Source organism: Coregonus clupeaformis, chromosome 26 (assembly GCF_020615455.1).
Source record: "Coregonus clupeaformis isolate EN_2021a chromosome 26, ASM2061545v1, whole genome shotgun sequence".
In the NCBI taxonomy this organism is placed as follows: Eukaryota; Metazoa; Chordata; class Actinopteri; order Salmoniformes; family Salmonidae; genus Coregonus; species Coregonus clupeaformis.
In genome coordinates this window covers 48,164,551-48,181,314 of record NC_059217.1, presented here as the reverse complement: position 1 = coordinate 48,181,314, position 16,764 = coordinate 48,164,551, and the positions used below count along the sequence as shown (strand labels likewise).

The 16,764-nt window shown below is 46.9% G+C and overlaps 1 pseudogene; it reads right to left on the bottom strand.

The window, feature by feature from the left end:
• Positions 1-16,764, bottom strand: part of LOC123481936 — an 89,955-nt pseudogene that overhangs the window by 46,587 nt on the left and 26,604 nt on the right.

Genomic DNA, 16,764 nt, shown 5'->3' with positions numbered 1-16,764 from the left:
TTATTATTATCTATCCTGATGCCTAGTCACTTTACCCTGCCTTCATGGACATATCTACCTCAAATACCTTATTATTATCTATCCTGATGCCTAGTCACTTTACCCTGCCTTCATGTACATATCTACCTCAAATACCTTATTATTATCTATCCTGATGCCTAGTCACTTTACCCTGCCTTCATGTACATATCTACCTCAAATACCTTATTATTATCTATCCTGATGCCTAGTCACTTTACCCTGCCTTCATGTACATATCTACCTCAAATACCTTATTATTATCTATCCTGATGCCTAGTCACTTTACCCTGCCTTCATGTACATATCTACCTCAAATACCTTATTATTATCTATCCTGATGCCTAGTCACTTTACCCTGCCTTCATGTACATGTTATGCTGTGTGCCTTCATTCTGTCTTCCTCCTCCCTAGGCCTGCTGTTTCAACATAGCACCAAGAACATGTCTGTCTGTCTGTCTCCCTCCCTGTCTGTCTGTCTCCCTGCCTGTCTGTCTGTCTCCCTGCCTGTCTGTCTGTCTCCCTGCCTGTTTGCCTGTCTCCCTGCCTGTCTCCCTGCCTGTCTGCCTGCCTGCCTGTCTGTCTCCCTGCCTGTCTGCCTGTCTCCCTGCTTGTCTCCCTGCCTGTTTGCCTGTCTGCCTGTCTGCCTGCCTGTCTCCCTGCCTGTCTGTCTGTCTCCCTCCTGTCTGCCTGCCTGTCTGCCTGTCTCCCTGCCTGTCTGCCTGTCTCCCTGCCTGTCTCCCTGCCTGTCTGCCTGTCTCCCTGCCTGTCTGTCTGTCTCCCTGCCTGTCTGTCTCCCTGCCTGTCTGCCTGTCTCCCTGCCTGTCTCCCTGCCTGTCTGCCTGTCTGCCTGCCTGTCTGCCTGTCTCCCTGCCTGTCTGCCTGTCTCCCTGCCTGTCTGTCTCTCTCCCTGCCTTTCTGCCTGTCTGCCTGTCTCCCTGCCTGTCTGTCTGTCTCCCTGCCAGTCTGCCTGTCTCCCTGCCTGTTTTCCCGACTCCCTGCCTGTCTGTCTGTCTCCCTGCCTGTCTGCCTGTCTCCCTGCCTGTCTGCCTGTCTCCCTGCCTGTCTGCCTGTCTGCCTGCCGATCTCCCTGTCTCCCTGCCTGTCTCCCTGCCTGTCTGCCTGTCTGCCTGTCTCCCTGCCTGTCTGTCTGTATCCCTGCCTGTCTTGTCTGTCTCCCTGCCTGTCTGCCTGTCTCCCTGCCTGTCTCCCTGCCTTTCTGCCTGCCTGTCTGTCTCTCTCCCTGCCTGTCTGCCTGTCTCCCTGCCTGTCTCCCTGCCTTTCTGCCTGCCTGTCTGTCTCTCTCCCTGCCTTTCTGCCTGTCTCCCTGCCTGTCTGTCTGTCTCCCACTTTTCTCGCACTCTTTACCCTTTGTAGTGTGTGAAACCTCACAATGTCTTGCGGGAACCTGCACAACGTTATTTCAATACATTATTTCGATACATTGTAAGAAATTCCGTATCTTCCCACACTCTACCCCAGCCAGGTGCAAATTCGGGGAGGGACACAACAAATAAATAGCTTTGCAGGTGTGGCTCTTTACCACAATCAATCAGTATGGAGAAAAAAAATTGTATAATATTTTTTTGCAGAGAGAGAAGTTAGTGTGGAAGGAGCGTCTTCCACTTTGGAAGATGGAAGAATGTTCAGAATATGAGGATCATGTCTCTGGACCGCCTTCCCCTGTTTTACAACCCTGGGCCCAACGTTACTGTTGATGAGAAGCTTATGCCATTTAGGGGCCGCTGCCCCTTCAGGCAGTACATACCATCTAAACACGCAAAATATGGAATCAAGATCTGGGCTGCCTGTGATGCTGCTGCTTCTTCAGATGCGGGGAACTTGCAAGTGTATACGGGGAAGCCAGATGGAGGAGCCCCTGAGAAGAACCAAGGGATGCGGGTTGTCCTGGACGTGACACAGGGACTCCGTGGCCACAACATCACATGCGATAACTTTTTAACTTCCTCAAGAGGAAGCTGACGATGGTAGGAACAGAACTAAATAACAAGCCAGAGCTCCCACCTCAGCTGTTGAATACACGGAACAGGCCTGTCAAGTCCTCTAAGTTGGAGTTCACGGCCGACACGTCCCTAGTGTCCTACGTGCCAAAGAAAGGCAAAAATGTGGTACTCATGAGTACGCTGCATTGGGATGGGAGAATCTGTGGAACATCAAAACCCAGAAATCATAATGGATTACAATGCCTAAAAAAGGAAGGGGTGGACAATTTAGACAAGCTGGTGACTGGCTACTATCACGTTCGTTGAAGGACGGGGCAGACCAAGGCGCAGCGTGAAACGCATACATGTTCATTATAAAGATAAACACACGAACAAAAACAACGTAACGTGAAGTCCTCAGGCTAAACACAATACGAGCCTCTAACACGGAACAAGATCCCACAACAACTGATTGCCAACAGGCTACTTAAGTATGATCCCCAATCAGAGACAACGAGCGACAGCTGCCTCTGATTGGGAATTACACCCGGCCAACATAGAAACACACAACCTAGAATGAGAACATAGAAATAACAACATAGAACTCCACACCCTGACTCAACATACTAGAGTTCCATAAGTCAGGGTGTGACTGGCTACAGCTGCAAAAGAAGAAACCTACGCTGGCCACTTGTGATATTCTTCAACATCTTGGACATCTCGACGTACACCGCGTTTTGTCATCCGGATGGCGTTGAACTCAGATTGGAACAGGGGGAAAGCTCCAGAGGAGACGGCTTTTTCTCAAGGAGCTGGGCAAGGCACTGGTAAGACCTCAAATCCAGAGGAGGCAACATATCCCAAGGACCCCAGCTACTGCAGCCATCGTGAGGAGGATTCAGGAGGAGGATGCTGGCGCCCCATCCGCCCGACCCACAGAACCAACAACTCTAAACCAGGAAGTAAGTGTGAGTGATGTTGTTGCATGTGTGTGTCTGACTCTCCTACCTTGGCCTGCTGTAACTGTATATGTGAGTGAGGGAGTTGAGTGAGTGAGTGAGTGAGTGAGTGAGTGAGTGAGTGAGTGAGTGAGTGAGTGAGTGAGTGAGTGAGTGAGTGAGTGAGTGAGTGAGTGAATGTGTGAGTGAGTGAGTGATGTTAGCTAAATTCCTGAACTAGGTGCTTTCATCATTCTAGGTTGCAGCCGGTAGCAACAAGAAGAAGAAGCGCTGTGATGTGTGTGGACCCAAGAAGGACAGGAAGACACAGCACACATGCATCAAGTGCAAGAAATACATTGGCAACACACACACACAGTAAAACTCTGTCCCTCATGTGGTGTGTAGACCGGCCTTAATTTGTGTTCAATGGGGCTCATTTATCATTTCCATAAAATACTGTATGTAAAATGTGTCCTTCTAATTTGTTCAGTTCAAAGCAATAAACATAAATAGTGATGAAAACCTTGTTTCATTTACATTTGTTCAAGATAAACATGATTTATTCCACCCATGTCTTGATTGTAATAGATTTTTGTTTACAAAAATCAAATTTGATTTTAAAAAAAACGAATAGCGCTTTTATTGATAAATGTGATCTAGCCGAGGTAAATGGCAAATATTAACCATGTATGCTGTCTATATTGCTTGTAATTGATAAGTCAACATCTAAGTATTAAGTATTTTTACGTAAATTGTTATGGCTGTATTGTTTTAAAAACCCAATAATGTTGTGGGTCCATCAGACCCGCGTACACTGGGTGACTAACAAAAACATGAACAAGGGTTAAAAGGGTCGTTAGCAAATAGAGTTTTCAGAGTATTTTCTGCGTCAAATTCTAGACATCAGATTAAAACCAGACTATAGTTTCCATTTATTTATAATTTTTTAGGGATACATTTTTTGGGGGGGATTGTCTAAGTTTGTGGGTGCAACAGTTTTTATTAAATGTATAATTTATCGCTCGCTAATTTCTGACCATTAAAGGTGCAATATGCAGAAATCACTCTGCCATTTCCTGAAAGTAAAAGACGAAAAAAAAAAAAAACTTAAGAACAGGAAGCATAGAAATGGTGAACATAGAACAGATCTACAACTTCTTAGACTTGGTTTCGATGAGAATGAGAGATTTATAACTCACATTTCTATGTGAATCTGGTCATGTTGCCAAAAAGTTACATATTGCAGCTTTAAGAACCAACAATGTGCTACCTTTTTTGAAGCATTTCTGACAATGCTAATATATTTTCAGCCGAATCGCAGAGTTCTAAAACCAGACCGAAGCACTTGGGTTGTGCAGCAACATCACTAGTAGCTAGCTAACACCAGTTATATGATCGGCAAGTGGCCTAGCGGTTAACAGCATTGGATTAATAACCGAAAGGTTGCTGGTTTGAGCTCCTTGGTCTTAATGACGTTGAGAGAGAGGTTGTTGTCATGGCACCACACTGCCAAGTCACTGATCCTACCTGCAGGCTGTCTCATCGTCGCTGGTAATCAGGCCTACCAACGTCGTGTCGTCAGCAAACTTGATGATGGTGTTGGAGTCATGCGTAACCACGCAGTCGTGGGTGAACAGGAAGTACAGGAGGGGACTAGACACACACCCCTATGGGGACCCTGTGTTGAGGGTTAGCATGGTGGAGGTGTTGTTACCTACCCTCACCACCTGGGGGCGGCCTCTCAGGAAGTCTAGGATCCAGTTGCAGAGGGAGGTGTTCAGTCCCCAGACCTAAGCTTGGTGACGAGCTTGGAGGTGACAATGGTGTTGAACGCTGAGCTGTAGTCAATGAACAGCACTCTCACATAAGTATTCCTCTTATCTAGGTGGGTGAGGGCAGTGTGGAGTGCAATTGAGATTGCATCGTCTATGGATCTGTTGGGGGCAATATCTGACTTGGAGTGGGTCTGGGGTGTCTGGGATGATGTCTGCCATAATCAGCCTTTCAAAGCACTTCATGATTACAGATGTCAGTGCTACAGGGCAATAGTCATTGTGGAATGATGGTGGTCAACTTAAGAAGTGGAGATTTCAGACTGTGAGAAGGAGAGGTTGAAAATGATCGTGAATATGCCTGCCAGCTGTTCTGCACATGCTCCTGAGAACGTGCCCTGGAATACCGCCAGGCCCCGCGGCCTTGCGATTGTTAGCTTGATTAAAGACATTACTCTCGTCGGCCTCAGAGAGCAAGATCACCCAGTCCTCTGGGTCGGTGGGAGCCTTCACGCACTGTAGGTTGCTTAGGATTCAAACCTTTTCAAACAGCCTACACTGTTTGAAGTACAATAGACCAACATAGCTACTGTAGTAGGTCAAAACTGTGCTGGAAAAACTTGGGTGAGCATGGCCGGAGTAGGCGTTGTGGTGCTCGTGAATTTCCTTTATTTTTTTACTTCAGACCAATGCCTACTTCTCACTTAAAACATACATTTTTGTTTTTAATTCTAATAGGTTACCAGTGAATTGTGTTGTTGGGCAGGGGAATGGTTGCAATGCTCTCAGTAGACAGGCCTTGTCATCACATGCTAGTTAATTATTATTATTTTATCCCATTATCTCTCTTGTCCAATAATAATAATAATAATAATAATAATAATATTAATATTAATAGTAATAGTAATAGTAACAGCATGATTTTGTTGTTGTTGTGCATTTCAGCGGAGAGGTAATTACCGAATGGCACGGCCCTTAATAAGAAGCAATTATTATTAATACCAGTGGCTGACACAAGAGCTGATTCAGTTCTTAAGTTCCCTCAGTTGCTCTATATCTATCAGTGTGTACGTCTCTCCCCCTCTCTCTCTCTCTCTCTCTCTCTCTCTCTCTCTCTCTCTCTCTCTTTCTCTCTCTCTTCTCTCTCTCTCTCTCTCTCTCTCTCTCTCTCTCTCTCTCTCTCTCTCTCTCTCTCTCTCTCTCTCTCTCTCTCTCTCTCTCTCAGTGTGTATGATCAGGCTCTCTCTCTCTCTTCAAAGGGGCTTCATTGGCATGGGAAACATGTTTACAAGTGAAATAAACAATTTAAAAAAAAGTGAGAAGAAAAATGTAACATTAAAAAAGCTATTAGAAGTTAACAGTAAAGTTAACAGTAAACTCAAAAAGGTTATAAAATACATTTCAAGTGATATATTATCAGCTGCGTACACTGTTTTAGCAATGTGCAAAAAGTTGTAGTATGAATAGTGAGGGAGGATAAATAAACAGATAAATATTGGTTGTATTTACAATGCTGTTTGTGCTCCACTGGGTGCCCTTTTCTCATGGCAACGGGCCACAAATCTTGCTGCTGGGATTGCACAATGTGGTATTTCGCTTAACAGATATGGGATTTGATCAACGTTGGATTTATTTTCAAATTCTTTGTGGGTCTGTGTGATGTGTGGGAAATATGTGTCTCTAATGAGGTCATATATTTGGCAGGAGATTAGGAAGCGTAGCTCAGTTTCCACCTCATTTTGTGGGCAGTGTGCACATAGCCTGTCTTCTCTTGAGAGCCAGGTCTCCATACGGCGGCCTTTCTCAATAGCAAGACTATGCTCACTGAGTCTGTACATAGTCAAAGCTTTCCTTAAGTTTGGGTCAGTCACAGTGGTCAGGTATTCTGCCATTGTGCACTCTCTGTTTAGGACCAGATAGCATTCCAATTTGCTCTGTTTTTGGGTCGATTCTTTCTAGTTATGTTTTTTTCATTCTTATTAATTATGGTTCTGTCCAAAGCAGTGGAGGCTGGTGGGAGGAGCTATAGGAGGAATGGAATTAATGGAACGGAGTAAAACATGTGGTTTCCATATGATGTGTTTGATACCGTGACAATGTTATACAGTGAGGTTAAAAAGTATTTGATCCCCTGCTGATTTCGTACGTTTGCCCACTGACAAAGAAATGATCAGTCTATAATTTTAATGGTAGGTTTATTTGAACAGTGAGAGACAGAATAACAACAACAAAATCCAGAAAAACCCATGTCAAAAATTTTATAAATTGAAAACGTTTGACCTGTGTCATTGCCAACAAAGGGTATATAACAAAGTATTGAGAAACTTTTGTTATTGACCAAATACTTATTTTCCACCATAATTTGCAAATAAATTCATTAAAAATCCTACAATGTGATTTTCTGGATTTTTTTTTCTCATTTTGTCTCTCATAGCTGACGTGTACCTATGATGAAAATGACAGGCCTCTCTCATCTTTTTAAGTGGGAGAACTTGCACAATTGGTGCCTGACTAAATACTTTTTTCCCCCACTGTAGGTAGCACACAGGAGGACATATTTTTCTGTTGAGATTATTTCCTTATTTATTTCCAACCAAATGTCTAGTTTTTATTAATTTAATAGTGGGTTAGGGCTGCTCTATACCAAATTAGCATACCCCCAGAGTCTCTTCCCTGTTTCACACCTGGTAGTTTGGTGGATGGGACTACCAGCTCTCTGTAACCTAGAGGGCAACCAGTGGGTCCATCTCCTCTATACCATGTTTCTTGTAGGATGACAACGTCTGTATCTCGCTCTTTCACTCGCTCTCTCTTTCGCTCTCTCTCTTTCGCTCTCTCTCTAGCTCTCTCTCTCTCTCTCTCTCTCTCTCTCTCTCTCTCTCTCTCTCTCTCTTTCGCTCTCTCTCTCGCTCTCTCTCTCTCTCTTTCGCTCTCTCTCTCTTTTGCTCTCTCTCTCGCTCTCTCTCTCTCGCTCTCTCTCTCTCGCTCTCTCTCGCTCTCTCTCTCTTTCGCTCTCTTTCGCTCTCTCTCTCTCGCTCTCTCTCTCTTTCGCTCTCTCTCTCTCGCTCTCTCTCTCTCACTCTCTCACTCTTTCGCTCTCTCTCTCGCTCTCTCTCTCTCTCTCTCTCGCTCTCTCTCTCTTTCGCTCTCTCTCTCCCTCCCTCCCTCCCTCTCTCTCTCTCTGAGAGATTATCTCCAGCCACCCGGCTGCCATCCATCACCTCCCTCTGGCCTGCTACCAACTAGCGACGTTGTCATTATCATTGTGCCATATGGGGACAGGGGGTGGCACGCTGACTGTGGCTGCATCCCAAGTAGCATACTATTCCCTATGGGCCCTGGTCAAAAGTAATACTAGTAGCACTAAATGGGGTGCCATTTGGGACACACACTGGATGTTCTTTCCTCCTGGGTGTAAGAAGGCAGCAGCAGCAGCTATCCGCCTGTTTAATTTCTCTAACAGCTCTGGAATATATTGTGTTATATCATCACACACACACACACACACACACACACACACACACACACACACACACACACACACACTGGAATGAATTAGCCTGGGATGTTATATACACACCCGTCGCTAACAGTAACACTGTGCTAATTGGTTGTTTGATGATTAATACTCTTACACAAGATGATAATGAGGGGGGTGGGGGGGGGTGCATTCCCTGTGTGTGTGTCTGTGTTTTAATTAGTTAATAATTACATCATGCTGTCTGTCTGCTCTCAGCAGGCTCCTGTCTGTCTGCTCTCAGAAGGCTCCTGTCTGTCTGCTCTCAGCAGGGATACATCATGCTGTCTGTCTGCTCTCAGCAGGCTCCTGTCTGTCTGCTCTCAGCAGGGATACATCATGCTGTCTGTCTGCTCTCAGAAGGCTCCTGTCTGTCTGCTCTCAGCAGAGATACATCATGCTGTCTGTCTGCTCTCAGCAGGCTCCTGTCTGTCTGCTCTCAGCAGGCTCCTGTCTGTCTGCTCTCAGCAGGCTCCTGTCTGTCTGCTTGTCTGCTCTCAGCAGGCTCCTGTCTGTCTGCTCTCAGCAGGGATACATCATGCTGTCTGTCTGCTCTCAGCAGGCTCCTGTCTGTCTGCTCTCAGCAGGCTCCTGTCTGTCTGCTCTCAGCAGGCTCCTGTCTGTCTGCTTGTCTGCTCTCAGCAGGCTCCTGTCTGTCTGCTCTCAGCAGGGATACATCATGCTGTCTGTCTGCTCTCAGCAGGCTCCTGTCTGTCTGCTCTCAGCAGGGATACATCATGCTGTCTGTCTGCTCTCAGCAGGGATACATCATGCTGTCTGTCTGCTCTCAGCAGGCTCATGTCTGTCTGCTCTCAGCAGGGATACATCATGCTGTCTGTCTGCTTTAAGCAGGGATACATCATGCTGTCTGTCTGCTCTCAGCAGGCTCCTGTCTGTCTGCTCTCAGCAGAGATACATCATGCTGTCTGTCTGCTCTCAGCAGGCTCCTGTCTGTCTGCTCTCAGAAGGCTCCTGTCTGTCTGCTCTCAGCAGGGATACATCATGCTGTCTGTCTGCTCTCAGCAGGGATACATCATGCTGTCTGTCTGCTCTCAGAAGGCTCCTGTCTGTCTGCTCTCAGCAGGGATACATCATGCTGTCTGTCTGCTCTCAGCAGGCTCCTGTCTGTCTGCTCTCAGAAGGCTCCTGTCTGTCTGCTCTCAGCAGGGATACATCATGCTGTCTGTCTGCTCTCAGCAGGCTCCTGTCTGTCTGCTCTCAGCAGGGATACATCATGCTGTCTGTCTGCTCTCAGCAGGCTCCTGTCTGTCTGCTCTCAGCAGGCTCATGTCTGTCTGCTCTCAGCAGGCTCCTGTCTGTCTGCTCTCAGCAGGGATACATCATGCTGTCTGTCTGCTCTCAGCAGGCTCCTGTCTGTCTGCTCTCAGAAGGCTCCTGTCTGTCTGCTCTCAGCAGAGATACACCATGCTGTCTGTCTGCTCTCAGCAGAGATACATCATGCTGTCTGTCTGCTCTCAGCAGGCTCCTGTCTGTCTGCTCTCAGCAGGCTTCTGTCTGTCTGCTCTCAGCAGGCTCCTGTCTGTCTGCTCTCAGCAGGGATACATCATGCTGTCTGTCTGCTCTCAGCAGGCTCCTGTCTGTCTGCTCTCAGCAGAGATACACCATGCTGTCTGTCTGCTCTCAGCAGGCTCCTGTCTGTCTGCTCTCAGCAGGGATACATCATGCTGTCTGTCTGCTCTCAGCAGGCTCCTGTCTGTCTGCTCTCAGCAGAGATACATCATGCTGTCTGTCTGCTCTCAGCAGGCTCCTGTCTGTCTGCTCTCAGCAGGCTCCTGTCTGTCTGCTCTCAGCAGGCTCCTGTCTGTCTGCTTGTCTGCTCTCAGCAGGCTCCTGTCTGTCTGCTCTCAGCAGGGATACATCATGCTGTCTGTCTGCTCTCAGCAGGGATACATCATGCTGTCTGTCTGCTCTCAGCAGGGATACATCATGTTGTCTGTCTGCTCTCAGCAGGCTCCTGTCTGTCTGCTCTCAGCAGGCTTCTGTCTGTCTGCTCTCAGCAGGCTCCTGTCTGTCTGCTCTCAGCAGGGATACATCATGCTGTCTGTCTGCTCTCAGCAGGCTCCTGTCTGTCTGCTCTCAGCAGAGATACACCATGCTGTCTGTCTGCTCTCAGCAGGCTCCTGTCTGTCTGCTCTCAGCAGGGATACATCATGCTGTCTGTCTGCTCTCAGCAGGCTCCTGTCTGTCTGCTCTCAGCAGAGATACATCATGCTGTCTGTCTGCTCTCAGCAGGCTCCTGTCTGTCTGCTCTCAGCAGGCTCCTGTCTGTCTGCTCTCAGCAGGCTCCTGTCTGTCTGCTTGTCTGCTCTCAGCAGGCTCCTGTCTGTCTGCTCTCAGCAGGGATACATCATGCTGTCTGTCTGCTCTCAGCAGGGATACATCATGCTGTCTGTCTGCTCTCAGCAGGGATACATCATGCTGTCTGTCTGCTCTCAGCAGGCTCCTGTCTGTCTGCTCTCAGCAGGGATACATCATGCTGTCTGTCTGCTTTAAGCAGGGATACATCATGCTGTCTGTCTGCTCTCAGCAGGCTCCTGTCTGTCTGCTCTCAGCAGAGATACATCATGCTGTCTGTCTGCTCTCAGCAGGCTCCTGTCTGTCTGCTCTCAGAAGGCTCCTGTCTGTCTGCTCTCAGCAGGGATACATCATGCTGTCTGTCTGCTCTCAGCAGGCTCCTGTCTGTCTGCTCTCATCAGGGATACATCATGCTGTCTGTCTGCTCTCAGAAGGCTCCTGTCTGTCTGCTCTCAGCAGGGATACATCATGCTGTCTGTCTGCTCTCAGCAGGCTCCTGTCTGTCTGCTCTCAGAAGGCTCCTGTCTGTCTGCTCTCAGCAGGCTCCTGTCTGTCTGCTCTCAGCAGAGATACACCATGCTGTCTGTCTGCTCTCAGAAGGCTCCTGTCTGTCTGCTCTCAGCAGAGATACACCATGCTGTCTGTCTGCTCTCAGCAGGCTCCTGTCTGTCTGCTCTCAGCAGGGATACATCATGCTGTCTGTCTGCTCTCAGCAGGCTCCTGTCTGTCTGCTCTCAGCAGAGATACATCATGCTGTCTGTCTGCTCTCAGCAGGCTCCTGTCTGTCTGCTCTCAGCAGGCTCCTGTCTGTCTGCTCTCAGCAGGCTCCTGTCTGTCTGCTCTCAGCAGGCTCCTGTCTGTCTGCTCTCAGCAGGCTCATGTCTGTCTGCTCTCAGCAGGGATACATCATGCTGTCTGTCTGCTCTCAGCAGGGATACATCATGCTGTCTGTCTGCTCTCAGCAGGCTCCTGTCTGTCTGCTCTCAGCAGAGATACATCATGCTGTCTGTCTGCTCTCAGCAGAGATACATCATGCTGTCTGTCTGCTCTCAGCAGGGATACATCATGCTGTCTGTCTGCTCTCAGCAGGCTCCTGTCTGTCTGCTCTCAGCAGGCTCCTGTCTGTCTGCTCTCAGCAGGGATACATCATGCTGTCTGTCTGCTCTCAGCAGGGATACATCATGCTGTCTGTCTGCTCTCAGCAGGCTCCTGTCTGTCTGCTCTCAGCAGGGATACATCATGCTGTCTGTCTGCTCTCAGCAGGGATACATCATGCTGTCTGTCTGCTCTCAGCAGGCTCCTGTCTGTCTGCTCTCAGCAGGCTCCTGTCTGTCTGCTCTCAGCAGGGAGCATGATGCTCCACTGTACCTTCCCCCTCCCCCCCTCTGGTATAGCTAGCTGTTACAGTTCCCCAAGAGCCATGGAACTAAATATCCCATCGGTCAGAATGTTATTATCCAGAGGTCATGTAGAGCACACAGTGGTGAGTGTATGTAGTGGCTGGCTGGCTGACTGATTGGCTGGCTGACTGATTGGCTGGCTGACTGGCTGACTGGCTGGCTGGCTGACTGGCTGGCTGGCTGGCTGGCTGACTGGCTGACTGACTGGCTGACTGGCTGGCTGGCTGACTGACTGGCTGACTGGCTGGCTGGCTGGCTGACTGTGGCTACAGTGACGAAGGTTTAATGATATCCAAATTCATACTTTTTCAATAAACATCAATCAAATACAACCACTGACTGTTTGCTCATTGCTGTTGCTCTAAGATGGCAACTCAGCGCAAATGCGCTTGTGCCAATTGAATTTCAACAAGGAAACAGTCGGTGGTTGTATTTGATTAACGCTCATTTAAAAACTACGGATTTCAATAAACAAAAACACGCAACTAAAGAAGCCAAACATAGGTACAAGGTAAGCGTTTGACCTCGGGAGAATCAATGTAGTCGGAGCTGAATTCCACAAAGCTTGGTCTCAGCTCCACATTCCACAAAGCTTGGTCTCTGCTCTGCTCCGTTGGTGGAGTTCATCAGAAAACTTGTTTCACCATGGAGTGGAGTTTAGTCAGCTATAGAAAATCAATAATAGTACCACCACTCGCTGCCGAAGTTCACACACACACACACAGTTGAATACGCAACATTCAGTCACTAGAGAGTACCCTACTAACCAAACCACTAACCAAAATGGAAATAGTTTTTCCAATGGATCTGGTGACCATGTCCTCTGTAACCTGCTGCACCACAGACACAGGAATAATGGCGCTGCATTGGATAGCAGCTGTTTTACGGGCTCCTGGACAGTTTTGCTATTTAGTATGTTTTTTGGGCTGATCTTAACTTTTTTCATACATAATGTTTCCGCCATCATTTCCTTTGATCGAAAAAAGCTTCTGGACATCAGAACAGCGATGACTAACATCGATTTGATTGAAGATTTCTACTTCAACGAGTCGGAGGCTCAAGACATACTTCTCACCCCGGACCAGGCCCTAATCCCCGAGACACGGCAAAGAAAAAGGCTGCGTAGGAGAGGCCGACATGCCCTGACGAAACCACGTCGGCGAGTACATCAAAATCTGTCTGTTTAAGCTGAGATATGTTTTTTTGCATGTCTCATTCCACCGCATCCATCCATGTAACACTTCCGCATCTGCGGTGGAAGGTGACAGAGCTACAGCGGTGTTTGTCAGACCAGGAGACATCCGGAAAATCGGTCTTCTCACGAAAACGTCTGTAGCAGCGTCCCAACGGTTTTGGGGTACACCATGGCCCCTTTATGGAAAGATGAGACTCTCACGAACACCATGGTGTTCTCCGTTTTTGCACTACGACCCCCACAAGCGTCACGGTATTGCATAACCGCCTCTACCCTCCGTTCTATTGGTCGAACGTACAATCACTGGAGAACAAACTGGACGAGCTCCGTTCCAGACAATCCTATCAACGGGACCTGAAGAACTCTAATATCCTGTCTTTCACGGAGTCGTGGCTGAACAAGGACAAAAAAATACACCTCGCTAGTTTTACTATGCATCGGCAGGACAGAACAGCAGCGTTGCGTAAGCTCAAGGGAGGAGGTGTGTGTCTCTTTGTTAACAACAGCTGGTGCGCCATCTCTAATATTAAGGAAGTCTCGAGGTTAGAGGTAGAGTATCTCATGATAAGCTGTAGACCATGATATTTACCAAGAGAGCTTTCATCTATATTTTTCGGAGCTGTCTATTTACCACCACAAACCAATGCTTGTACTAAGACCTCACTCAACGAGCTGTATAGGACCATAAGCAAACAAGAAAATGCTCATCCAGAGGCAGCGCTCCTAGTGGCTGGTGATTTTTTGCAGGAAAACTAAAATCCGTCTTACCTATTTTCAACCAGCATGTCACATGTGCAGCTAGAGGCAAAAAAACCTCTAGTCCACCTTTACTCCACACACAGAGACGCATAAAAAGCTCTCTCTCGCCCTCCATTGGGCAAGTCTGACCATAACGTTATCCTCTTGATTCCTGCTTACAAGCAAAAACTAAAGCAGGAAGTACCAGTGATGCGCTCAATAGGAAAGTGGTCCGATGAAGCGGATGCTAAACTAGCGCAGACTGGATTCATCAGATGGCATTGAGGAGTTTACCACATCAGTCACCAGCTTCATCAATAAGTGCATCGATGACGTCATCCCCACAGTGACCGTACGTACATACCCCAACCAGAAGCCATGGATTACAGGCAACATCTGCACTGAGCTAAAGGCTAGAGCTGCCTCTTTCAAGGAGCGGGACACTAATCCAGACGCTGATGAGAAATCCCGCTACGCCCTCTGATGAACCATCAAACAGGAAAAGCGTCAATACAGGACTTAGATCAAATCCTACTACACCGGCTCTGACGCTCGTCGGATGTGGCAGGGCTTGCAAACTATCATGGATTACAAAGGGAAACCCAGCCGCGAGCTGCCCAGTGACGCGAGCCTACCAGACGAGCTAAATGCCTTCTATGCTCGCGTCGAGGCAAGCAACACTGAACCATGCGTGAGAGCACCAGCTGTTCCAGACGACTGTGTAATCACGCTCTCTGTAGCCAATGTGAGTAAGACCTTTAAACAGGTTAACATTTACAAGGCGGATTACCAGGAAGCGTACAGAGTCTGGTATGTTGATGATGTTGGTTCTAAAATTAACAGAATGTTAAACCATTGTTGCAGTCTGGTATGTTGATGATGTTGGTTCTAAAAGTAACAGAATGTTGAAACATTGTTGCAGAGTCTGTTATGTTGATGCAGTATGCAGTATACATGGTTACTTACCTTGAGTTGAAACTATAGAGCATGTATTCAAAAGAAACGCTTGAAAATATGTGTGATATAAGGGGATGTAATATTAATACGTGCCCACATAGTGAATAAATTTTTTGGGGGCATTCTGTGGCATATCATAGTGCCCTTTGATTGGTTAAGACCACCCAGATCGTGAGGTCATTGCAGTTCATCATGGCCGGAGACACGTACATGAACATGCAAGTTACAGCTAGCTAATAAAGAGCTCAGTTTTAGAAAGATCCGGATGTATTATTTTCATACAAAGCCAAGACGTGTGTGTGTGTGGTTATGGTTTTCAACGCTACAAGCCCTGTAATAAATCCACTCTTCTCTTCCTGACATTACATGGGCCTGCCAGAAGCTGGGACACGTCAGGAGAAGCCACCCACACACCCCAAAGCAAAATGTTATTCCAACTTCTTTAATATTTGAAGTCAGTCAGAGAGGAGCTATGCTGCAGACCCTGCAGCAGCTGACTGTGGTTTGGTGGTTTGTGGCTTCAGATATAGAGCGTGTGTGTGTGTGTGCATGCGTATGTGTGTGTGTATGTCAGGATGTTGCATTCGCCACTGAAGCCCAAACTGTAGATGTAAGATTACATTGGCAGGTCTTTAAAAACAGACATGCGGTGTGTGTAAACTAAAATACAATAATTAACAAACCCGTTTGAAAAACTAAAACCATACTAAAACTATTATCTTTGACTCCAAAATGAACTAACAGACAATAAAAAATAATTATGAATTATGTTCAGTTGTTTTAAACTTTGGGCAAAAATCTAATTGGGTTTTCAATGGGGTTTCCAAGCTTTCGGGGGGGGGGTTTCAAGTGGGTAAATGCGGCCAGCAGATGCCAATAATAATATAATATAATAATAATAATAATAATAATAATAATAATAATATAATATTAATAATAATAACATAATAATAATAATATAATAATAATATGCCATTTAGCAGACGCTTTTATCCAAAGCGATTTACAGTCATGTGTGCATACATTTTTACGTATGGGTGGTCCCGGGGATCGAACCCACTACCCTGGCGTTACAAGCGCCGTGCTCTACCAGCTGAGCTACAGAGGACCACGTTTTATATAGGTCTATGGACCAGGTATGACAGTCTATAGACCAGGTATGACAGTCTATGGACCAGGTATGACAGTCTATGGACCAGGTGTGACAGTCTATAGACAAGGTATGACAGTCTATGGACCAGGTATGACAGTCTATAGACAATGTATGACAGTCTATAGACAAGGTATGACAGTCTATGGACCAGGTATGACAGTCTATGGACCTGGTATGACAGTCTATAGACAAGGTATGACAGTCTATGGACCAGGTATGACAGTCTATAGACAAGGTATGACAGTCTATGGACCAGGTATGACAGTCTATAGACAAGGTATGACAGTCTATGGACCAGGTATGACAGTCTATAGACCTGGTATGACAGTCTATGGACCAGGTATGACAGTCTATGGACCAGGTATGACAGTCTATAGACAAGGTATGACAGTCTATGGACCAGGTATGACAGTATATAGACAAGGTATGACAGTCTATGGACCAGGTATGACAGTCTATAGACAAGGTATGACAGTCTATGGACCAGGTATGACAGTCTATAGACAAGGTATGACAGTCTATGGACCAGGTATGACAGTCTATGGACCAGGTATGACACTCTATGGACCTGGTATGACAGTCTATAGACAAGGTATGACAGTCTATGGACCAGGTATGACAGTATATAGACCTGGTATGACAGTCTATGGACCAGGTATGACAGTCTATGGACCAGGTATGACAGTCTATAGACAAGGTATGACAGTCTATAGACCAGGTATGACAGTCTATGGACCAGGTATGACAGTCTATAGACAAGGTATGACAGGCTATGGACCAGGTATGACAGTCTATGGACCAGGTATGACAGTCT